Here is a 22,446-nt window from a genome sequence, read left to right as displayed (position 1 = left end):
TCTCTGTGTGCGATCTCTGTGTGCGGTCTCTGTGTGTGGTCTCTGTGCAGTCTCTGTGTGTGGTCTCTGTGCAGTCTCTGTGTGCCATCTCTGTGTGCGGTCTCTGTGTAGTCTATGTGTGCTGTCTCTGTGTATGGTCTCTGTGTGCGATCTCTGTGTGTTGTCTCTTTGTGTGGTCTCTGTGTGCGCTCTCTGTGTGTGGACTCTGTGTGCGGTCTCTTAGTGTTGTCTCTGTGTGTGGTCTCTGTGTGTGGTCTCTGTGTGCGGTCTCTGTGTGTGATGTCTGTGTTTCGTGCCGTCTCTGTGTGAAGAGCCGTCCCTGTGTGCAGTCTCTGTGTGCGGTCTCTGTGTGCGGTCTCTGTGTGTGGTCTCTGTGTGCCGTCTCTGTGTGTGGTCTCTGTGTGTGGTCTCTGTGTGTGGTCTCTGTGCAGTCTCTGTGTGCCATCTCTGTGTGTGGTCTCTGTGTAGTCTCTGTGTGTGGTCTCTGTGTGCGATCTCTGTGTGCGGTCTCTGTGTGTGGTCTCTGTGTGTGGTCTCTGTGTGTGGTCTCTGTGTGCGGTCTCAGTGTGCGGTCTCTGTGTGCGGTCTCTGTGTGCCATCTCTGTGTGTGGTCTCTGTGTAGTCTCTGTGTGCGGTCTCTGTGTATGGTCTCTGTGTGTGGCCTCTGTGTGTGGTCTCTGTGTGTGGTCTCTGTGTGCGGTCTCTGTGTGCGGTCTCTGTGTGTGATCTCTGTGTGCCGTGCCGTCTCTGTGTGCAGTCTCTGTGTGCAGTCTCTGTGTGTGGTCTCTGTGTGCGATCTCTGTGTGTGGTCTCTGTGTGTGGTCTCTGTGTGCGGTCTCTGTGTGCGGTCTCTGTGTGCGATCTCTGTGTGTGGTCTCTGTGTGTGGTCTCTGTGCAGACTCTGTGTGTGGTCTCTGTGTGCGGACTCTGTGTGCCATCTCTGTGTGTGGTCTCTGTGTAGTCTATGTGTGCTGTCTCTGTGTGGTCTCTGTGTGCGATCTCTGTGTGTGGTCTCTGTGTGTGGTCTCTGTTTGCGGTCTCTGTGTGTGGTCTCTGTGTGTGGTCTCTGTGTGCGGTCTCTGTGTGCGGTCTCTGTGTGCGAACTCTGTGTGCGGTCTCTGTGTGTGGTCTCTGTGCAGTCTCTGTGTGCGATCTCTGTGTGCGGTCTCTGTGTGCCGTCTCTGTGTGTGGTCTCTGTGTAGTCTCTGTGTGCGGTCTCTGTGTGCGGTCTCTGTGTGCGGTCTCTGTGTGCGGTCTCTGTGTGCCATCTCTGTGTGTGGTCTCTGTGTAGTCTCTGTGTGCGGTCTCTGTGTATGGTCTCTGTGTGCGGTCTCTGTGTGTGGACTCTGTGTGCGGTCTCTGTGTGCGGTCTCTGTGTGCGGTCTCTGTGTGTGGTCTCTGTGTGTAGTCTCTGTGTGTGGTCTCTGTGTGCTATCTCTGTGTGCGGTCTCTGTGTGCGGTCTCTGTGTGCGGTCTCTGTGTGTGGTCTCTGTGTGTGGTGTCTGTGTGTGGTCTCTGTGTGCGGTTTCTGTGTGTGGTCTCTGTGTGTGGTCTCTGTGTGCGGTCTCTGTGTGCGGTCTCTGTGTGTAGACTCTGTGTGTGGTGTCTGTGTGTGGTCTCTGTGCAGTCTCTGTGTGCCATCTCTGTGTGTGGTCTCTGTGTGCGGTCTCTGTTTATGGTCTCTGTGTGCGATCTCTGTGTGCGGTCTCTGTGTGTGGTCTCAGTGTGCGGTCTCTGTGTGTGGTCTCTGTGTGTGGTCTCAGTGTGTGGTCTCTGTGTGCGGTCTCTGTGTGCGGTATCTGTGTGTGGTCTCTGTGTGCGGTCTCTGTGTGTGGTCTCTGTGTGCGGTCTCTGTGTGCTGTCTCTGTGTGTGGTCTCTGTGTAGTCTCTGTGTAGTCTCTGTGTGCGGTCTCTGTGTGCGATCTCTGTGTGTGGTCTCTGTGTGCGGTCTCTGTGTGCGGTCTCTGTGTGCGATCTCTGTGTGCGATCTCTGTGTGCGGTCTCTGTGTGTGGTCTCTGTGTGCGGTCTCTGTGTGCTATCTCTGTGTGTGGTCTCTGTGTAGTCTCTGTGTAGTCTCTGTGTGCGGTTTCTGTGTGCGATCTCTGTGTGTGGTCTCTGTGTGCGGTCTCTGTGTGCGGTCTCTGTGTGCCATCTCTGTGTGCGGTCTCTGTGTGCGGTCTCTTTGTGCGGTCTCTGTGTGCGGTCTCTGTGTGTGGTCTCTGTGTGTGGTGTCTGTGTGTGGTCTCTGTGTGCGGTCTCTGTGTGTGGTCTCTGTGTGTGGTCTCTGTGTGCGGTCTCTGTGTGCGGTCTCTGTGTGTAGTCTCTGTGTGTGGTCTCTGTGTGTGGTCTCTGTGCAGTCTCTGCATGCCATCTCTGTGTGTGGTCTCTGTGTAGTCTCTGTGTGTGGTCTCTGTGTGCGATCTCTGTGTGCGGTCTCTGTGTGTGGTCTCAGTGTGCGGTCTCTGTGTGTGGTCTCTGTGTGTGGTCTCTGTGTGTGGCCTCTGTGTGCGGTCTCTGTGTGCGGTATCTGTGTGTGGTCTCTGTGTGCGGTCTCTGTGTGTGGTCTCTGTGTGCGGTCTCTGTGTGCTATCTCTGTGTGTGGTCTCTGTGTAGTCTCTGTGTAGTCTCTGTGTGCGGTCTCTGTGTGCGATCTCTGTGTGTGGTCTCTGTGTGCGGTCTCTGTGTGCGGTCTCTGTGTGCGATCTCTGTGTGCGATCTCTGAGTGCGGTCTCTGTGTGTGGTCTCTGTGTGCGGTCTCTGTGTGTGATCTCTGTGTGCCGTGCCGTCTCTGTGTGCAGTCTCTGTGTGTGGTCTCTGTGTGCGGTCTCTGTGTGTGGTCTCTGTGTGCCGTCTCTGTGTGCGGTCTCTGTGTGCGGTCTCTTTGTGCGGTCTCTGTGTGCGGTCTCTGTGTGTAGTCTCTCTGTGTGGTCTCTGTGCAGTCTCTGTGTGTGGTCTCTGTGTGCGGTCTCTGTGTGCCATCTCTGTGTGTGGTCTCTGTGTAGTCTCTGTGTGCGGTCTCTGTGTATGGTCTCTGTGTGCGATCTCTGTGTGTGGTCTCTGTGTGTGGTCTCTGTGTGCGGTCTCTGTGTGCGGTCTCTGTTTGCGGTCTCTGTGTGCGGTCTCTGTGTGCGGTCTCTGTTTATGGTCTCTGTGTGCGGTCTCTGTGTGTGGTCTCTGTGTGCGATCACTGTGTGCGGTCTCTGTGTGCCATCTCTGTGTGTGGTCTCTGTGTAGTCTCTGTGTGCGGTCTCTGTGTATGGTCTCTGTGTGCGGTATCTGTGTGTGGACTCTATGTGTGGTCTCTGTGTGCGGTCTCTGTGTGCGGTCTCTGTGTGCGATCTCTGTGTGTGGTCTCTGTGTGTGGTCTCTGTGCAAACTCTGTGTGTGGTCTCTGTGTGCGGTCTCTGTGTGCCATCTCTGTGTGTGGTCTCTGTGTAGTCTATGTGTGCTGTCTCTGTGTATGGTCTCTGTGTGCGATCTCTGTGTGTGGTCTCTGTGTGTGGTCTCTGTTTGCGGTCTCTGTGTGTGGTCTCTGTGTGCGGTCTCTGTGTGTGGTCTCTGTGTGTGGTCGCTGTGTGCGGTCTCTGTGTGCGAACTCTGTGTGCGGTCTCTGTGTGTGGTCTCTGTGCAGTCTCTGTGTGCGATCTCTGTGTGCGGTCTCTGTGTGCCATCTCTGTGTGTGGTCTCTGTGTAGTCTCTGTGTGCGGTCTCTGTGTGCGGTCTCTGTGTGCGGTCTCTGTGTGCGGTCTCTGTGTGCCATCTCTGTGTGTGGTCTCTGTGTAGTCTCTGTGTGCGGTCTCTGTGTATGGTCTCTGTGTGCGGTCTCTGTGTGTGGACTCTGTGTGTGGTCTCTGTGTGCGGTCTCTGTGTGCGGTCTCTGTGTGCGGTCTCTTTGTGTGGTCTCTGTGTAGTCTCTGTGTGCGGTCTCTGTGTGTGGTCTCTGTGTTTGGTCTCTGTGTGCGGTCTCTGTGTGTGGTCTCTGTGTGTGGTCTCTGATTGCGGTCTCTGTGTGCGGTCTCTGTGTGTGGTCTCTGTGCAGTCTCTGTGTGTGGTCTCTATGTGTAGTCTCTGTGTGCAGTCTCTGTGTGTGGTCTCTGTGTGCGGTCTCTGTGTGTGGTCTCTGTGTGCCGTCTCTGTGTGCGGTCTCTGTGTGCGGTCTCTGTGTGCGGTCTCTGTGTGTGGTCTCTGTGTGTGGTCTCTGTGCAGTCTCTGTGTGTGGTCTCTATGTGTAGTCTCTGTGTGCAGTCTCTGTGTGTGGTCTCTGTGTGCGGTCTCTGTGTGTGGTCTCTGTGTGCCGTCTCTGTGTGCGGTCTCTGTGTGCGGTCTCTGTGTGCGGTCTCTGTGTGTGGTCTCTGTGTGTGGTCTCTGTGCAGTCTCTGTGTGCGGTCTCTCTGTGTGGTCTCTGTATAGTCTCTGTGTGCGGTATCTGTGTATGGTCTCTGTGTGCCATCTCTGTGTGCGGTCTCTGTATGTGTTCTCTGTGTGCGGTCTCTGTGTGCGGTCTCTGTGTGCGGTCTCTGTGTGTGGTCTCTGTGTAGTCTCTGTGTGCGGTCTCTGTGTGTGGTCTCTGTGTGTGGTCTCTGTGTGTGGTCTCTGTGCAGTCTCTGTGTGCGGTCTCTCTGTGTGGTCTCTGTATAGTCTCTGTGTGCGGTATCTGTGTATGGTCTCTGTGTGCCATCTCTGTGTGCGGTCTCTGTGTGTGGTCTCTGTGTGCGGTCTCTGTGTGCGGTCTCTGTGTGTGGTCTCTGTGTAGTCTCTGTGTGCGGTCTCTGTGTGTGGTCTCTGTGTGCGGTCTCTGTGTGAGATCTCTGTGTGCGATCTCTGTGTGTGGTGTCTGTGTGTGGTCTCTGTGTGCGGTCTCTGTGTGCGGTCTCTGTGTATGGTCTCTGTGTGTGGTCTCTGTGCAGTCTCTGTGTGCCATCTCTGTGTGTGGTCTCTGTGTAGTCTCTGTGTGCGGTCTCTGTGTGCGATCTCTGTGTGCGATCTCTGTGTGTGGTCTCTGTGTGCGGTCTCTGTGTGTGGTCTCTGTGTGCGGTCTCCGTGTATGGTCTCTGTGTGTGGCCTCTGTGTAGTCTCTGTTTGCGGTCTCTGTGTGCGGTCTCTGTGTGCGGTCTCTGTGTGCGGTCTCTGTGTCTGGTCTCTGAGCGTGGCCTCTGTGTGTGGTCTCTGTGCGTGGTCTCTGTGTGTTGTCTCTATGTGTAGTCTCTGTGTGCAGTCTCTGTGTGCGGTCTCTGTGTGCCGTCTCTGTGTGCGGTCTCTGTGTGCGGTCTCTGTGTGCGGTCTCTGTGTGTGGTCTCTGTGTGCGGTCTCTGTGTGTGGTCTCTGTGTGTGGTCTCTGTGTGTGGTCTCTGTGCAGTCTCTGTGTGCCATCTCTGTGTGTGGTCTCTGGGTAGTCTCTGTGTGCGGTCTCTGTGTATGGTCTCTGTGTGCGATCTCTGTGTGCGGTCTCTGTGTGCGGTCTCTGTGTGCGGTCTCTGTGTGCGGTCTCTGTGTGCGGTCTCTGTGTATAGTCTCTGTGTGTGGTCTCTGTGTGTGGTCTCTGTTTGCGGTCTCTGTGTATCATCTCTGTGTGTGGTCTCTGTGTAGTCTCTGTGTGTGGTCTCTGTGTGCGATCTCTGTGTGCGGTCTCTCTGTGTGGTCTCTGTGTGCGGTCTCTGTGTGCGGTCTCTGTGTGCGGTCTCTGTGTGCCATCTCTGTGTGCGGTCTCTGTGTGTGATCTCTGTGTGCCGTGCCGTCTCTGTGTGCAGTCTCTGTGTGCGGTCTCTGTGTGTGGTCTCTGTGTGCGGTCTCTGTGTGTGGTCTCTGTGTGCGGTCTCTGTGTGCGGTCTCTGTGTGCGATCTCTGTGTGCGGTCTCTATGTGCGGTCTCTGTGTGCGATCTCTGTGTGCTGTCTCTGTTTGCGATCTCTATGTGCGGTCTCTGTGTGTGGACTCTGTGTGCGGTCTCTGTGTGCGATCTCTGTGTGCGGTCTCTGTGTGTGGTCTCTGTGTGCGGCCTCTGTGTGTGGTCTCTGTGCAGTCTCTGTGTGCGGTCTCTGTGTGTGGTCTCTTTGTGCGGTCTCTGTGTGCGGTCTCTGTGTGTGGTCTCTGTGTGTGGTCTCTGTGCAGTCTCTGTGTGCCATCTCTGTGTGTGGTCTCTGGGTAGTCTCTGTGTGCGGTCTCTGTGTATGGTCTCTGTGTGCGATCTCTGTGTGCGGTCTCTGTGTGTGGTCTCTGTGTGCGGTCTCTGTGTGCGGTCTCTGTGTATGGTCTCTGTGTGTGGTCTCTGTGTGTGGTCTCTGTGCAGTCTCTGTGTGTCATCTCTGTGTGTGGTCTCTGTGTAGTCTCTGTGTGCGGTCTCTGTGTGCCATCTCTGTGTGTGGTCTCTGTGTAGTTTCTGTGTGCGGTCTCTGTGTATGGTCTCTGTGTGCGGTCTCTGTGTGCCATCTCTGTGTGTGGTCTCTGTGTAGTCTCTGTGTGCGGTCTCTGTGTATGGTCTCTGTGTGCGGTCTCTGTGTGTGGTCTCTGTGTGTATTCTCTGTGTGTGGTCTCTGTGTGCGATCTCTGTGTGCGGTCTCTGTGTGTGGTCTCTGTGTGTGGCCTCTGTGTGTTGTCTCTGTGTGTGGTCTCTGTGTGTGGTCTCTGTGTGTGGTCTTTTGTGCGGTCTCTGTGTGCGGTCTCTGTGTGTGGTCTCTGTGTGTAGTGTCTGTGTGCGGTCTCTGTGTGCGGTTTCTGTGTGTGGTCTCTGTGTGTGGTCTCTGTGTGCGGTCTCTGTGTGCGGTCTCTGTGTGTAGTCTCTGTGTGTGGTCTCTGTGTGTGGTCTCTGTGCAGTCTCTGTGTGCCATCTCTGTGTGTGGTCTCAGTGTGTGGTCTCTGTGTGTGGTCTCTGTGTACGGTCTCTGTGTGCGGTCTCTGTGTGTGGTCTCTGTGTGTGGTCTCTGTGTGCGGTCTCTGTGTGTGGTCTCTGTGTGCTATCTCTGTGTGTGGTCTCTGTGTAGTCTCTGTGTAGTCTCTGTGCGCGGTCTCTGTGTGCGATCTCTGTGTGTGGTCTCTGTGTGCGGTCTCTGTGTGCGGTCTCTGTGTGCGATCTCTGTGTGCGATCTCTGTGTGCGGTCTCTGTGTGTGGTCTCTGTGTGCGGTCTCTGTGTGCCATCTCTGTGTGCCGTGCCCTCTCTGTGTGCAGTCTCTGTGTGTGGTCTCTGTGTGCGGTCTCTGTGTGCGGTCTCTGTGTGCCGTCTCTGTGTGCGGTCTCTGTGTGCCGTCTCTGTGTGCGGTCTCTGTGTGCGGTCTCTTTGTGCGGTCTCTGTGTGCGGTCTCTCTGTGTGGTCTCTCTGTGTGGTCTCTGTGCAGTCTCTGTGTGTGGTCTCTGTGTGCGGTCTCTGTGTGCCATCTCTGTGTGTGGTCTCTGTGTAGTCTCTGTGTGCAGTCTCTGTGTATGGTCTCTGTGTGCGATCTCTGTGTGTGGTCTCTGTGTGTGGTCTCTGTGTGCGGTCTCTGTGTGCGGTCTCTGTTTGCGGTCTCTGTGTGCGGTCTCTGTGTGCGATCTCTGTGTGCGGTCTCTGTGTGTGGTCTCTGTGCAGTCTCTGTGTGTGGTCTCTGTGTGCGGTCTCTGTGTGCCATCTCTGTGTGTGGTCTCTGTGTAGTCTATGTGCGCTGTCTCTGTGTATGGTCTCTGTGTGCGATCTCTGTGTGTGGTCTCTGTGTGTGGTCTCTGTGTGTGGTGTCTGTGTGCTATCTCTGTGTGCGGTCTCTGTGTGCGGTCTCTGTGTGTGGCCTCTGTGTGTGGTCTCTGTGTGCGGTCTCTTTGTGCGGTCTCTGTGTGCGGTCTCTGTGTGCGGTCTCTGTGTGTGGTGTCTGTGTGTGGTCTCTGTGTGCGGTCTCTGTGTGCGATCTCTGTGTGCGGTCTCTGTGTGTCGTCTCTGTGCAGTCTCTGTGTGCGGTCTCTGTGTGCGGTCTCTGTGTGCGATCTCTGTGTGTGGTCTCTGTGTGTGGTCTCTGTGCAGACTCTGTGTGTTGTCTCTGTTTGCGGTCTCTGTGTGCCATCTCTGTGTGTGGTCTCTGTGTAGTCTATGTGTGCTGTCTCTGTGTATGGTCTCTGTGTGCGATCTCTGTGTGTGGTCTCTGTGTGTGGTCTCTGTTTGCGGTCTCTGTGTGTGGTCTCTGTGTGTGGTCTCTGTGTGCGGTCTCTGTGTGCGGTCTCTGTGTGTGAACTCTGTGTGCGGTCTCTGTGTGTGGTCTCTGTGCAGTCTCTGTGTGCGATCTCTGTGTGCGGTCTCTGTGTGCCGTCTCTGTGTGTGGTCTCTGTGTAGTCTCTGTGTGCGGTCTCTGTGTGCGGTCTCTGTGTGCGGTCTCTGTGTGTGGTCTCTGTGTAGTCTCTGTGTGCGGTCTCTGTGTATGGTCTCTGTGTGCTGTCTCTGTGTGTGGACTCTGTGTGTGGTCTCTGTGTGCGGTCTCTGTGTGCGGTCTCTGTGTGCGGTCTCTGTGTGTGGTCTCTGTGTGTAGTCTCTGTGTGTGGTCTCTGTGTGCTATCTCTGTGTGCGGTCTCTGTGTGCGGTCTCTGTGTGTGGCCTCTGTGTGTGGTCTCTGTGTGCGGTCTCTTTGTGCGGTCTCTGTGTGCGGTCTCTGTGTGCGGTCTCTGTGTGTGGTGTCTGTGTGTGGTCTCTGTGTGCGGTTTCTGTGTGTGGTCTCTGTGTGTGGTCTCTGTGTGCGGTCTCTGTGTGCGGTCTCTGTGTGTAGTCTCTGTGTGTGGTCTCTGTGTGTGGTCTCTGTGCAGTCTCTGTGTGCCATCTCTGTGTGTGGTCTCTGTGTGCGGTCTCTGTTTATGGTCTCTGTGTGCGATCTCTGTGTGAGGTCTCTGTGTGTGGTCTCAGTGTGCGGTCTCTGTGTGTGGTCTCTGTGTGTGGTCTCTGTGTGTGGTCTCTGTGTGCGGTCTCTGTGTGCGGTATCTGTGTGTGGTCTCTGTGTGCGGTCTCTGTGTGTGGTCTCTGTGTGCGGTCTCTGTGTGCTATCTCTGTGTGTGGTCTCTGTGTAGTCTCTGTGTAGTCTCTGTGTGCGGTCTCTGTGTGCGATCTCTGTGTGTGGTCTCTGTGTGCGGTCTCTGTGTGCGATCTCTGTGTGCGATCTCTGTGTGCGGTCTCTGTGTGTGGTCTCTGTGTGCGGTCTCTGTGTGCTATCTCTGTGTGTGGTCTCTGTGTAGTCTCTGTGTAGTCTCTGTGTGCGGTCTCTGTGTGCGATCTCTGTGTGTGGTCTCTGTGTGCGGTCTCTGTGTGCGGTCTCTGTGTGCGATCTCTGTGTGCGGTCTCTGTGTGCGGTCTCTTTGTGCGGTCTCTGTGTGCGGTCTCTGTGTGTGGTCTCTGTGTGTGGTGTCTGTGTGTGGTCTCTGTGTGCGGTTTCTGTGTGTGGTCTCTGTGTGTGGTGTCTGTGTGCGATCTCTGTGTGTGGTCTCTGTGTGCGGTCTCTGTGTGCGGTCTCTGTGTGCTATCTCTGTGTGTGGTCTCTGTGTAGTCTCTGTGTGGTCTCTGTGTGCGGTCTCTGTGTGCGGTCTCTGTGTGCGGTCTCTGTGTGTGGTCTCTGTTTGCGGTCTCTGTGTGTGGTCTCTGTGTGCCGTGCCGTCTCTGTGTGCAGTCTCTGTGTGCGGTCTCTGTGTGTGGTCTCTGTGTGCGGTCTCTGTGTGTGGTCTCTGTGTGCGGTCTCTGTGTGCGATCTCTGTGTGCGGTCTCTATGTGCGGTCTCTGTGTGCGATCTCTGTGTGCTGTCTCTGTTTGCGATCTCTATGTGCGGTCTCTGTGTGTGGACTCTGTGTGCGGTCTCTGTGTATGGTCTCTGTGTGCGGTCTCTGTGTGCCATCTCTGTGTGTGGTCTCTGTGTAGTCTCTGTGTGCAGTCTCTGTGTATGGTCTCTGTGTGCGGTCTCTGTGTGTGGTCTCTGTGTGTAGTCTCTGTGTGTGGTCTCTGTGTGCGATCTCTGTGTGCGATCTCTGTGTGTGGTCTCTGTGTGCGGTCTCTGTGTGTGGTCTCTGTGTGCGGTCTCCGTGTATGGTCTCTGTGTGTGGCCTCTGTGTAGTCTCTGTTTGCGGTCTCTGTGTGCGGTCTCTGTGTGCGGTCTCTGTGTGCGGTCTCTGTGTCTGGTCTCTGAGCGTGGCCTCTGTGTGTGGTCTCTGTGCGTGGTCTCTGTGTGTTGTCTCTATGTGTAGTCTCTGTGTGCAGTCTCTGTGTGCGGTCTCTGTGTGCCGTCTCTGTGTGCGGTCTCTGTGTGCGGTCTCTGTGTGCGGTCTCTGTGTGTGGTCTCTGTGTGCGGTCTCTGTGTGTGGTCTCTGTGTGTGGTCTCTGTGTGTGGTCTCTGTGCAGTCTCTGTGTGCCATCTCTGTGTGTGGTCTCTGGGTAGTCTCTGTGTGCGGTCTCTGTGTATGGTCTCTGTGTGCGATCTCTGTGTGCGGTCTCTGTGTGCGGTCTCTGTGTGCGGTCTCTGTGTGCGGTCTCTGTGTATGGTCTCTGTGTGTGGTCTCTGTGTGTGGTCTCTGTTTGCGGTCTCTGTGTATCATCTCTGTGTGTGGTCTCTGTGTAGTCTCTGTGTGTGGTCTCTGTGTGCGATCTCTGTGTGCGGTCTCTCTGTGTGGTCTCTGTGTGCGGTCTCTGTGTGCGGTCTCTGTGTGCGGTCTCTGTGTGCCATCTCTGTGTGCGGTCTCTGTGTGTGATCTCTGTGTGCCGTGCCGTCTCTGTGTGCAGTCTCTGTGTGCGGTCTCTGTGTGTGGTCTCTGTGTGCGGTCTCTGTGTGTGGTCTCTGTGTGCGGTATCTGTGTGCGGTCTCTGTGTGCGATCTCTGTGTGCGGTCTCTATGTGCGGTCTCTGTGTGCGATCTCTGTGTGCTGTCTCTGTTTGCGATCTCTATGTGCGGTCTCTGTGTGTGGACTCTGTGTGCGGTCTCTGTGTGCGATCTCTGTGTGCGGTCTCTGTGTGTGGTCTCTGTGTGCGGCCTCTGTGTGTGGTCTCTGTGCAGTCTCTGTGTGCGGTCTCTGTGTGCGGTCTCTGTGTGTGGTCTCTTTGTGTGGTCTCTGTGTGCGGTCTCTGTGTGTGGTCTCTGTGTGTGGTCTCTGTGCAGTCTCTGTGTGCCATCTCTGTGTGTGGTCTCTGGGTAGTCTCTGTGTGCGGTCTCTGTGTATGGTCTCTGTGTGCGATCTCTGTGTGCGGTCTCTGTGTGTGGTCTCTGTGTGCGGTCTCTGTGTGCGGTCTCTGTGTATGGTCTCTGTGTGTGGTCTCTGTGTGTGGTCTCTGTGCAGTCTCTGTGTGTCATCTCTGTGTGTGGTCTCTGTGTAGTCTCTGTGTGCGGTCTCTGTGTGCCATCTCTGTGTGTGGTCTCTGTGTAGTTTCTGTGTGCGGTCTCTGTGTATGGTCTCTGTGTGCGGTCTCTGTGTGCCATCTCTGTGTGTGGTCTCTGTGTAGTCTCTGTGTGCGGTCTCTGTGTATGGTCTCTGTGTGCGGTCTCTGTGTGTGGTCTCTGTGTGTATTCTCTGTGTGTGGTCTCTGTGTGCGATCTCTGTGTGCGGTCTCTGTGTGTGGTCTCTGTGTGTGGCCTCTGTGTGTTGTCTCTGTGTGTGGTCTCTGTGTGTGGTCTCTGTGTGTGGTCTTTTGTGCGGTCTCTGTGTGCGGTCTCTGTGTGTGGTCTCTGTGTGTAGTGTCTGTGTGCGGTCTCTGTGTGCGGTTTCTGTGTGTGGTCTCTGTGTGTGGTCTCTGTGTGCGGTCTCTGTGTGCGGTCTCTGTGTGTAGTCTCTGTGTGTGGTCTCTGTGTGTGGTCTCTGTGCAGTCTCTGTGTGCCATCTCTGTGTGTGGTCTCAGTGTGTGGTCTCTGTGTGTGGTCTCTGTGTACGGTCTCTGTGTGCGGTCTCTGTGTGTGGTCTCTGTGTGTGGTCTCTGTGTGCGGTCTCTGTGTGTGGTCTCTGTGTGCTATCTCTGTGTGTGGTCTCTGTGTAGTCTCTGTGTAGTCTCTGTGCGCGGTCTCTGTGTGCGATCTCTGTGTGTGGTCTCTGTGTGCGGTCTCTGTGTGCGGTCTCTGTGTGCGATCTCTGTGTGCAATCTCTGTGTGCGGTCTCTGTGTGTGGTCTCTGTGTGCGGTCTCTGTGTGCCATCTCTGTGTGCCGTGCCCTCTCTGTGTGCAGTCTCTGTGTGTGGTCTCTGTGTGCGGTCTCTGATTGCGGTCTCTGTGTGCCGTCTCTGTGTGCGGTCTCTGTGTGCCGTCTCTGTGTGCGGTCTCTGTGTGCGGTCTCTTTGTGCGGTCTCTGTGTGCGGTCTCTCTGTGTGGTCTCTCTGTGTGGTCTCTGTGCAGTCTCTGTGTGTGGTCTCTGTGTGCGGTCTCTGTGTGCCATCTCTGTGTGTGGTCTCTGTGTAGTCTCTGTGTGCAGTCTCTGTGTATGGTCTCTGTGTGCGATCTCTGTGTGTGGTCTCTGTGTGTGGTCTCTGTGTGCGGTCTCTGTGTGCGGTCTCTGTTTGCGGTCTCTGTGTGCGGTCTCTGTGTGCGATCTCTGTGTGCGGTCTCTGTGTGTGGTCTCTGTGCAGTCTCTGTGTGTGGTCTCCGTGTGCGGTCTCTGTGTGCCATCTCTGTGTGTGGTCTCTGTGTAGTCTATGTGTGCTGTCTCTGTGTATGGTCTCTGTGTGCGATCTCTGTGTGTGGTCTCTGTGTGTGGTCTCTGTGTGCGGTCTCTGTGTGTGGTCTCTGTGTGCGGTCTCTGTGTGCGATCTCTGTGTGCGGTCTCTGTGTGTCGTCTCTGTGCAGTCTCTGTGTGCGGTCTCTGTGTGCGGTCTCTGTGTGCGATCTCTGTGTGTGGTCTCTGTGTGTGGTCTCTGTGCAGACTCTGTGTGTGGTCTCTGTGTGCGGTCTCTGTGTGCCATCTCTGTGTGTGGTCTCTGTGTAGTCTATGTGTGCTGTCTCTGTGTATGGTCTCTGTGTGCGATCTCTGTGTGTGGTCTCTGTGTGTGGTCTCTGTTTGCGGTCTCTGTGTGTGGTCTCTGTGTGTGGTCTCTGTGTGCGGTCTCTGTGTGCGGTCTCTGTGTGCGAACTCTGTGTGCGGTCTCTGTGTGTGGTCTCTGTGCAGTCTCTGTGTGCGATCTCTGTGTGCGGTCTCTGTGTGCCGTCTCTGTGTGTGGTCTCTGTGTAGTCTCTGTGTGCGGTCTCTGTGTGCGGTCTCTGTGTGCGGTCTCTGTGTGTGGTCTCTGTGTAGTCTCTGTGTGCGGTCTCTGTGTATGGTCTCTGTGTGCTGTCTCTGTGTGTGGACTCTGTGTGTGGTCTCTGTGTGCGGTCTCTGTGTGCGGTCTCTGTGTGCGGTCTCTGTGTGTGGTCTCTGTGTGTAGTCTCTGTGTGTGGTCTCTGTGTGCTATCTCTGTGTGCGGTCTCTGTGTGCGGTCTCTGTGTGTGGCCTCTGTGTGTGGTCTCTGTGTGCGGTCTCTTTGTGCGGTCTCTGTGTGCGGTCTCTGTGTGCGGTCTCTGTGTGTGGTGTCTGTGTGTGGTCTCTGTGTGCGGTTTCTGTGTGTGGTCTCTGTGTGTGGTCTCTGTGTGCGGTCTCTGTGTGCGGTCTCTGTGTGTAGTCTCTGTGTGTGGTCTCTGTGTGTGGTCTCTGTGTAGTCTCTGTGTGCCATCTCTGTGTGTGGTCTCTGTGTGCGGTCTCTGTTTATGGTCTCTGTGTGCGATCTCTGTGTGAGGTCTCTGTGTGTGGTCTCAGTGTGCGGTCTCTGTGTGTGGTCTCTGTGTGTGGTCTCTGTGTGTGGTCTCTGTGTGCGGTCTCTGTGTGCGGTATCTGTGTGTGGTCTCTGTGTGCGGTCTCTGTGTGTGGTCTCTGTGTGCGGTCTCTGTGTGCTATCTCTGTGTGTGGTCTCTGTGTAGTCTCTGTGTAGTCTCTGTGTGCGGTCTCTGTGTGCGATCTCTGTGTGTGGTCTCTGTGTGCGGTCTCTGTGTGCGATCTCTGTGTGCGATCTCTGTGTGCGGTCTCTGTGTGTGGTCTCTGTGTGCGGTCTCTGTGTGCTATCTCTGTGTGTGGTCTCTGTGTAGTCTCTGTGTAGTCTCTGTGTGCGGTCTCTGTGTGCGATCTCTGTGTGTGGTCTCTGTGTGCGGTCTCTGTGTGCGGTCTCTGTGTGCGATCTCTGTGTGCGGTCTCTGTGTGCGGTCTCTTTGTGCGGTCTCTGTGTGCGGTCTCTGTGTGCGATCTCTGTGTGCGGTCTCTGTGTGCGGTCTCTTTGTGCGGTCTCTGTGTGCGGTCTCTGTGTGCGATCTCTGTGTGCGGTCTCTGTGTGCGGTCTCTTTGTGCGGTCTCTGTGTGCGGTCTCTGTGTGTGGTCTCTGTGTGTGGTGTCTGTGTGTGGTCTCTGTGTGCGGTTTCTGTGTGTGGTCTCTGTGTGTGGTGTCTGTGTGCGATCTCTGTGTGTGGTCTCTGTGTGCGGTCTCTGTGTGCGGTCTCTGTGTGCTATCTCTGTGTGTGGTCTCTGTGTAGTCTCTGTGTGGTCTCTGTGTGCGGTCTCTGTGTGCGGTCTCTGTGTGCGGTCTCTGTGTGTGGTCTCTGTCTGCGGTCTCTGTGTGTGGTCTCTGTGTGCCGTGCCGTCTCTGTGTGCAGTCTCTGTGTGCGGTCTCTGTGTGTGGTCTCTGTGTGCGGTCTCTGTGTGTGGTCTCTGTGTGCGGTCTCTGTGTGCGATCTCTGTGTGCGGTCTCTATGTGCGGTCTCTGTGTGCGATCTCTGTGTGCTGTCTCTGTTTGCGATCTCTATGTGCGGTCTCTGTGTGTGGACTCTGTGTGCGGTCTCTGTGTATGGTCTCTGTGTGCGGTCTCTGTGTGCCATCTCTGTGTGTGGTCTCTGTGTAGTCTCTGTGTGCGGTCTCTGTGTATGGTCTCTGTGTGCGGTCTCTGTGTGTGGTCTCTGTGTGTAGTCTCTGTGTGTGGTCTCTGTGTGCGATCTCTGTGTGCGGTCTCTGTGTGTGGTCTCTGTGTGTGGCCTCTGTGTGTTGTCTCTGTGTGTGGTCTCTGTGTGTGGTCTCTGTGTGTGGTCTTTTGTGCGGTCTCTGTGTGCGGTCTCTGTGTGTGGTCTCTGTGTGTGGTGTCTGTGTGCGGTCTCTGTGTGCGGTTTCTGTGTGTGGTCTCTGTGTGTGGTCTCTGTGTGCGGTCTCTGTGTGCGGTCTCTGTGTGTAGTCTCTGTGTGTGGTCTCTGTGTGTGGTCTCTGTGCAGTCTCTGTGTGCCATCTCTGTGTGTGGTCTCTGTGTAGTCTCTGTGTGTGGTCTCTGTGTGCGATCTCTGTGTGCGATCTCTGTGTGTGGTCTCAGTGTGTGGTCTCAGTGTGCGGTCTCTGTGTGTGGTCTCTGTGTGTGGTCTCTGTGTACGGTCTCTGTGTGCGGTCTCTGTGTGTGGTCTCTGTGTGTGGTCTCTGTGTGCGGTCTCTGTGTGTGGTCTCTGTGTGCTATCTCTGTGTGTGGTCTCTGTGTAGTCTCTGTGTAGTCTCTGTGCGCGGTCTCTGTGTGCGATCTCTGTGTGTGGTCTCTGTGTGCGGTCTCTGTGTGCGGTCTCTGTGTGCGATCTCTGTGTGCGATCTCTGTGTGCGGTCTCTGTGTGTGGTCTCTGTGTGCGGTCTCTGTGTGCCATCTCTGTGTGCCATGCCCTCTCTGTGTGCAGTCTCTGTGTGTGGTCTCTGTGTGCGGTCTCTGTGTGCGGTCTCTGTGTGCCGTCTCTGTGTGCGGTCTCTGTGTGCCGTCTCTGTGTGCGGTCTCTGTGTGCGGTCTCTTTGTGCGGTCTCTGTGTGCGGTCTCTCTGTGTGGTCTCTCTGTGTGGTCTCTGTGCAGTCTCTGTGTGTGGTCTCTGTGTGCGGTCTCTGTGTGCCATCTCTGTGTGTGGTCTCTGTGTAGTCTCTGTGTGCAGTCTCTGTGTATGGTCTCTGTGTGCGATCTCTGTGTGTGGTCTCTGTGTGTGGTCTCTGTGTGCGGTCTCTGTGTGCGGTCTCTGTGTGCGGTCTCTGTGTGCGGTCTCTGTGTGCGATCTCTGTGTGCGGTCTCTGTGTGTGGTCTCTGTGCAGTCTCTGTGTGTGGTCTCTGTGTGCGGTCTCTGTGTGCCATCTCTGTGTGTGGTCTCTGTGTAGTCTATGTGTGCTGTCTCTGTGTATGGTCTCTGTGTGCGATCTCTGTGTGTGGTCTCTGTGTGTGGTCTCTGTGTGCGGTCTCTGTGTGTGGTCTCTGTGTGCGGTCTCTGTGTGCGATCTCTGTGTGCGGTCTCTGTGTGTCGTCTCTGTGCAGTCTCTGTGTGCGGTCTCTGTGTGCGGTCTCTGTGTGCGATCTCTGTGTGTGGTCTCTGTGTGTGGTCTCTGTGCAGACTCTGTGTGTGGTCTCTGTGTGCGGTCTCTGTGTGCCATCTCTGTGTGTGGTCTCTGTGTAGTCTATGTGTGCTGTCTCTGTGTATGGTCTCTGTGTGCGATCTCTGTGTGTGGTCTCTGTGTGTGGTCTCTGTTTGCGGTCTCTGTGTGTGGTCTCTGTGTGTGGTCTCTGTGTGCGGTCTCTGTGTGCGGTCTCTGTGTGCGAACTCTGTGTGCGGTCTCTGTGTGTGGTCTCTGTGCAGTCTCTGTGTGCGATCTCTGTGTGCGGTCTCTGTGTGCCGTCTCTGTGTGTGGTCTCTGTGCAGTCTCTGTGTGCCATCTCTGTGTGTGGTCTCTGTGTAGTCTCTGTGTGTGGTCTCTGTGTGCGATCTCTGTGTGCGATCTCTGTGTGTGGTCTCAGTGTGTGGTCTCAGTGTGCGGCCTCTGTGTGTGGTCTCTGTGTGTGGTCTCTGTGTACGGTCTCTGTGTGCGGTCTCTGTGTGTGGTCTCTGTGTGTGGTCTCTGTGTGCGGTCTCTGTGTGTGGTCTCTGTGTGCTATCTCTGTGTGTGGTCTCTGTGTAGTCTCTGTGTAGTCTCTGTGCGCGGTCTCTGTGTGCGATCTCTGTGTGTGGTCTCTGTGTGCGGTCTCTGTGTGCGATCTCTGTGTGCGATCTCTGTGTGCGGTCTCTGTGTGTGGTCTCTGTGTGCGGTCTCTGTGTGCCATCTCTGTGTGCCATGCCCTCTCTGTGTGCAGTCTCTGTGTGTGGTCTCTGTGTGCGGTCTCTGTGTGCGGTCTCTGTGTGCCGTCTCTGTGTGCGGTCTCTGTGTGCCGTCTCTGTGTGCGGTCTCTGTGTGCGGTCTCTTTGTGCGGTCTCTGTGTGCGGTCTCTCTGTGTGGTCTCTCTGTGTGGTCTCTGTGCAGTCTCTGTGTGTGGTCTCTGTGTGCGGTCTCTGTGTGCCATCTCTGTGTGTGGTCTCTGTGTAGTCTCTGTGTGCAGTCTCTGTGTATGGTCTCTGTGTGCGATCTCTGTGTGTGGTCTCTGTGTGTGGTCTCTGTGTGCGGTCTCTGTGTGCGGTCTCTGTTTGCGGTCTCTGTGTGCGGTCTCTGTGTGCGATCTCTGTGTGCGGTCTCTGTGTGTGGTCTCTGTGCAGTCTCTGTGTGTGGTCTCTGTGTGCGGTCTCTGTGTGCCATCTCTGTGTGTGGTCTCTGTGTAGTCTATGTGTGCTGTCTCTGTGTATGGTCTCTGTGTGCGATCTCTGTGTGTGGTCTCTGTGTGTGGTCTCTGTGTGCGGTCTCTGTGTGTGGTCTCTGTGTGCGGTCTCTGTGTGCGATCTCTGTGTGCGGTCTCTGTGTGTCGTCTCTGTGCAGTCTCTGTGTGCGGTCTCTGTGTGCGGTCTCTGTGTGCGATCTCTGTGTGTGGTCTCTGTGTGTGGTCTCTGTGCAGACTCTGTGTGTGGTCTCTGTGTGCGGTCTCTGTGTGCCATCTCTGTGTGTGGTCTCTGTGTAGTCTATGTGTGCTGTCTCTGTGTATGGTCTCTGTGTGCGATCTCTGTGTGTGGTCTCTGTGTGTGGTCTCTGTTTGCGGTCTCTGTGTGTGGTCTCTGTGTGTGGTCTCTGTGTGCGGTCTCTGTGTGCGGTCTCTGTGTGCGAACTCTGTGTGCGGTCTCTGTGTGTGGTCTCTGTGCAGTCTCTGTGTGCGATCTCTGTGTGCGGTCTCTGTGTGCCGTCTCTGTGTGTGGTCTCTGTGTAGTCTCTGTGTGCGGTCTCTGTGTGCGGTCTCTGTGTGCGGTCTCTGTGTGCCATCTCTGTGTGTGGTCTCTGTGTAGTCTCTGTGTGCGGTCTCTGTGTATGGTCTCTGTGTGCTGTCTCTGTGTGTGGACTCTGTGTGTGGTCTCTGTGTGCGGTCTCTGTGTGCGGTCTCTGTGTGCGGTCTCTGTGTGTGGTCTCTGTGTGCCATCTCTGTGTGTGGTCTCTGTGTGCTATCTCTGTGTGCGGTCTCTGTGTGCGGTCTCTGTGTGTGGCCTCTGTGTGTGGTCTCTGTGTGCGGTCTCTTTGTGCGGTCTCTGTGTGCGGTCTCTGTGTGCGGTCTCTGTGTGTGGTGTCTGTGTGTGGTCTCTGTGTGCGGTTTCTGTGTGTGGTCTCTGTGTGTGGTCTCTGTGTGCGGTCTCTGTGTGCGGTCTCTGTGTGTAGTCTCTGTGTGTGGTCTCTGTGTGTGGTCTCTGTGCAGTCTCTGTGTGCCATCTCTGTGTGTGGTCTCTGTGTGCGGTCTCTGTTTATGGTCTCTGTGTGCGATCTCTGTGTGAGGTCTCTGTGTGTGGTCTCAGTGTGCGGTCTCTGTGTGTGGTCTCTGTGTGTGGTCTCTGTGTGTGGTCTCTGTGTGCGGTCTCTGTGTGCGGTATCTGTGTGTGGTCTCTGTGTGCGGTCTCTGTGTGTGGTCTCTGTGTGCGGTCTCTGTGTGCTATCTCTGTGTGTGGTCTCTGTGTAGTCTCTGTGTAGTCTCTGTGTGCGGTCTCTGTGTATGGTCTCTGTGTGCGGTCTCTGTGTGTGGTCTCTGTGTGTATTCTCTGTGTGTGGTCTCTGTGTGCGATCTCTGTGTGCGGTCTCTGTGTGTGGTCTCTGTGTGTGGCCTCTGTGTGTTGTCTCTGTGTGTGGTCTCTGTGTGTGGTCTCTGTGTGTGGTCTTTTGTGCGGTCTCTGTGTGCGGTCTCTGTGTGTGGTCTCTGTGTGTAGTGTCTGTGTGCGGTCTCTGTGTGCGGTTTCTGTGTGTGGTCTCTGTGTGTGGTCTCTGTGTGCGGTCTCTGTGTGCGGTCTCTGTGTGTAGTCTCTGTGTGTGGTCTCTGTGTGTGGTCTCTGTGCAGTCTCTGTGTGCCATCTCTGTGTGTGGTCTCAGTGTGTGGTCTCTGTGTGTGGTCTCTGTGTACGGTCTCTGTTGCGGTCTCTGTGTGTGGTCTCTGTGTGTGGTCTCTGTGTGCGGTCTCTGTGTGTGGTCTCTGTGTGCTATCTCTGTGTGTGGTCTCTGTGTAGTCTCTGTGTAGTCTCTGTGCGCGGTCTCTGTGTGCGATCTCTGTGTGTGGTCTCTGTGTGCGGTCTCTGTGTGCGGTCTCTGTGTGCGATCTCTGTGTGCGATCTCTGTGTGCGGTCTCTGTGTGTGGTCTCTGTGTGCGGTCTCTGTGTGCCATCTCTGTGTGCCGTGCCCTCTCTGTGTGCAGTCTCTGTGTGTGGTCTCTGTGTGCGGTCTCTGATTGCGGTCTCTGTGTGCCGTCTCTGTGTGCGGTCTCTGTGTGCCGTCTTTGTGTGCGGTCTCTGTGTGCGGTCTCTTTGTGCGGTCTCTGTGTGCGGTCTCTCTGTGTGGTCTCTCTGTGTGGTCTCTGTGCAGTCTCTGTGTGTGGTCTCTGTGTGCGGTCTCTGTGTGCCATATCTGTGTGTGGTCTCTGTGTAGTCTCTGTGTGCAGTCTCTGTGTATGGTCTCTGTGTGCCATCTCTGTGTGTGGTCTCTGTGTGTGGTCTCTGTGTGCGGTCTCTGTGTGCGGTCTCTGTTTGCGGTCTCTGTGTGCGGTCTCTGTGTGCGATCTCTGTGTGCGGTCTCTGTGTGTGGTCTCTGTGCAGTCTCTGTGTGTGGTCTCTGTGTGCGGTCTCTGTGTGCCATCTCTGTGTGTGGTCTCTGTGTAGTCTATGTGTGCTGTCTCTGTGTATGGTCTCTGTGTGCGATCTCTGTGTGTGGTCTCTGTGTGTGGTCTCTGTGTGCGGTCTCTGTGTGTGGTCTCTGTGTGCGGTCTCTGTGTGCGATCTCTGTGTGCGGTCTCTGTGTGTCGTCTCTGTGCAGTCTCTGTGTGCGGTCTCTGTGTGCGGTCTCTGTGTGCGATCTCTGTGTGTGGTCTCTGTGTGTGGTCTCTGTGCAGACTCTGTGTGTGGTCTCTGTGTGCGGTCTCTGTGTGCCATCTCTGTGTGTGGTCTCTGTGTAGTCTATGTGTGCTGTCTCTGTGTATGGTCTCTGTGTGCGATCTCTGTGTGTGGTCTCTGTGTGTGGTCGCTGTTTGCGGTCTCTGTGTGTGGTCTCTGTGTGTGGTCTCTGTGTGCGGTCTCTGTGTGCGGTCTCTGTGTGCGAACTCTGTGTGCGGTCTCTGTGTGTGGTCTCTGTGCAGTCTCTGTGTGCGATCTCTGTGTGCGGTCTCTGTGTGCCGTCTCTGTGTTTGGTCTCTGTGTAGTCTCTGTGTGCGGTCTCTGTGTGCGGTCTCTGTGTGCGGTCTCTGTGTGTGGTCTCTGTGTAGTCTCTGTGTGCGGTCTCTGTGTATGGTCTCTGTGTGCTGTCTCTGTGTGTGGACTCTGTGTGTGGTCTCTGTGTGCGGTCTCTGTGTGCGGTCTCTGTGTGCGGTCTCTGTGTGTGGCCTCTGTGTGTGGTCTCTGTGTGCGGTCTCTTTGTGCGGTCTCTGTGTGCGGTCTCTGTGTGCGGTCTCTGTGTGTGGTGTCTGTGTGTGGTCTCTGTGTGCGGTTTCTGTGTGTGGTCTCTGTGTGTGGTCTCTGTGTGCGGTCTCTGTGTGCGGTCTCTGTGTGTAGTCTCTGTGTGTGGTCTCTGTGTGTGGTCTCTGTGCAGTCTCTGTGTGCCATCTCTGTGTGTGGTCTCTGTGTGCGGTCTCTGTTTATGGTCTCTGTGTGCGATCTCTGTGTGAGGTCTCTGTGTGTGGTCTCAGTGTGCGGTCTCTGTGTGTGGTCTCTGTGTGTGGTCTCTGTGTGTGGTCTCTGTGTGCGGTCTCTGTGTGCGGTATCTGTGTGTGGTCTCTGTGTGCGGTCTCTGTGTGTGGTCTCTGTGTGCGGTCTCTGTGTGCTATCTCTGTGTGTGGTCTCTGTGTAGTCTCTGTGTAGTCTCTGTGTGCGGTCTCTGTGTGCGATCTCTGTGTGTGGTCTCTGTGTGCGGTCTCTGTGTGCGATCTCTGTGTGCGATCTCTGTGTGCGGTCTCTGTGTGTGGTCTCTGTGTGCGGTCTCTGTGTGCTATCTCTGTGTGTGGTCTCTGTGTAGTCTCTGTGTAGTCTCTGTGTGCGGTCTCTGTGTGCGATCTCTGTGTGTGGTCTCTGTGTGCGGTCTCTGTGTGCGGTCTCTGTGTGCGATCTCTGTGTGCGGTCTCTGTGTGCGGTCTCTTTGTGCGGTCTCTGTGTGCGGTCTCTGTGTGCGATCTCTGTGTGCGGTCTCTGTGTGCGGTCTCATTGTGCGGTCTCTGTGTGCGGTCTCTGTGTGCGATCTCTGTGTGCGGTCTCTGTGTGCGGTCTCTTTGTGCGGTCTCTGTGTGCGGTCTCTGTGTGTGGTCTCTGTGTGTGGTGTCTGTGTGTGGTCTCTGTGTGCGGTTTCTGTGTGTGGTCTCTGTGTGTGGTGTCTGTGTGCGATCTCTGTGTGTGGTCTCTGTGTGCGGTCTCTGTGTGCGGTCTCTGTGTGCTATCTCTGTGTGTGGTCTCTGTGTAGTCTCTGTGTGGTCTCTGTGTGCGGTCTCTGTGTGCGGTCTCTGTGTGCGGTCTCTGTGTGTGGTCTCTGTTTGCGGTCTCTGTGTGTGGTCTCTGTGTGCCGTGCCGTCTCTGTGTGCAGTCTCTGTGTGCGGTCTCTGTGTGTGGTCTCTGTGTGCGGTCTCTGTGTGTGGTCTCTGTGTGCGGTCTCTGTGTGCGATCTCTGTGTGCGGTCTCTATGTGCGGTCTCTGTGTGCGATCTCTGTGTGCTGTCTCTGTTTGCGATCTCTATGTGCGGTCTCTGTGTGTGGACTCTGTGTGCGGTCTCTGTGTATGGTCTCTGTGTGCGGTCTCTGTGTGCCATCTCTGTGTGTGGTCTCTGTGTAGTCTCTGTGTGCGGTCTCTGTGTATGGTCTCTGTGTGCGGTCTCTGTGTGTGGTCTCTGTGTGTAGTCTCTGTGTGTGGTCTCTGTGTGCGATCTCTGTGTGCGGTCTCTGTGTGTGGTCTCTGTGTGTGGCCTCTGTGTGTTGTCTCTGTGTGTGGTCTCTGTGTGTGGTCTCTGTGTGTGGTCTTTTGTGCGGTCTCTGTGTGCGGTCTCTGTGTGTGGTCTCTGTGTGTGGTGTCTGTGTGCGGTCTCTGTGTGCGGTTTCTGTGTGTGGTCTCTGTGTGTGGTCTCTGTGTGCGGTCTCTGTGTGCGGTCTCTGTGTGTAGTCTCTGTGTGTGGTCTCT

The sequence above is a fragment of the Oryctolagus cuniculus genome, chromosome 4, assembly GCF_051225735.1.
Source record: "Oryctolagus cuniculus isolate XC-2025 breed Fujian yellow rabbit chromosome 4, ASM5122573v1, whole genome shotgun sequence".
Lineage (NCBI taxonomy): Eukaryota > Metazoa > Chordata > Mammalia > Lagomorpha > Leporidae > Oryctolagus > Oryctolagus cuniculus.
The sequence above is the reverse complement of the archived record's forward strand: the minus strand, read 5'-3'. Positions refer to the sequence as shown.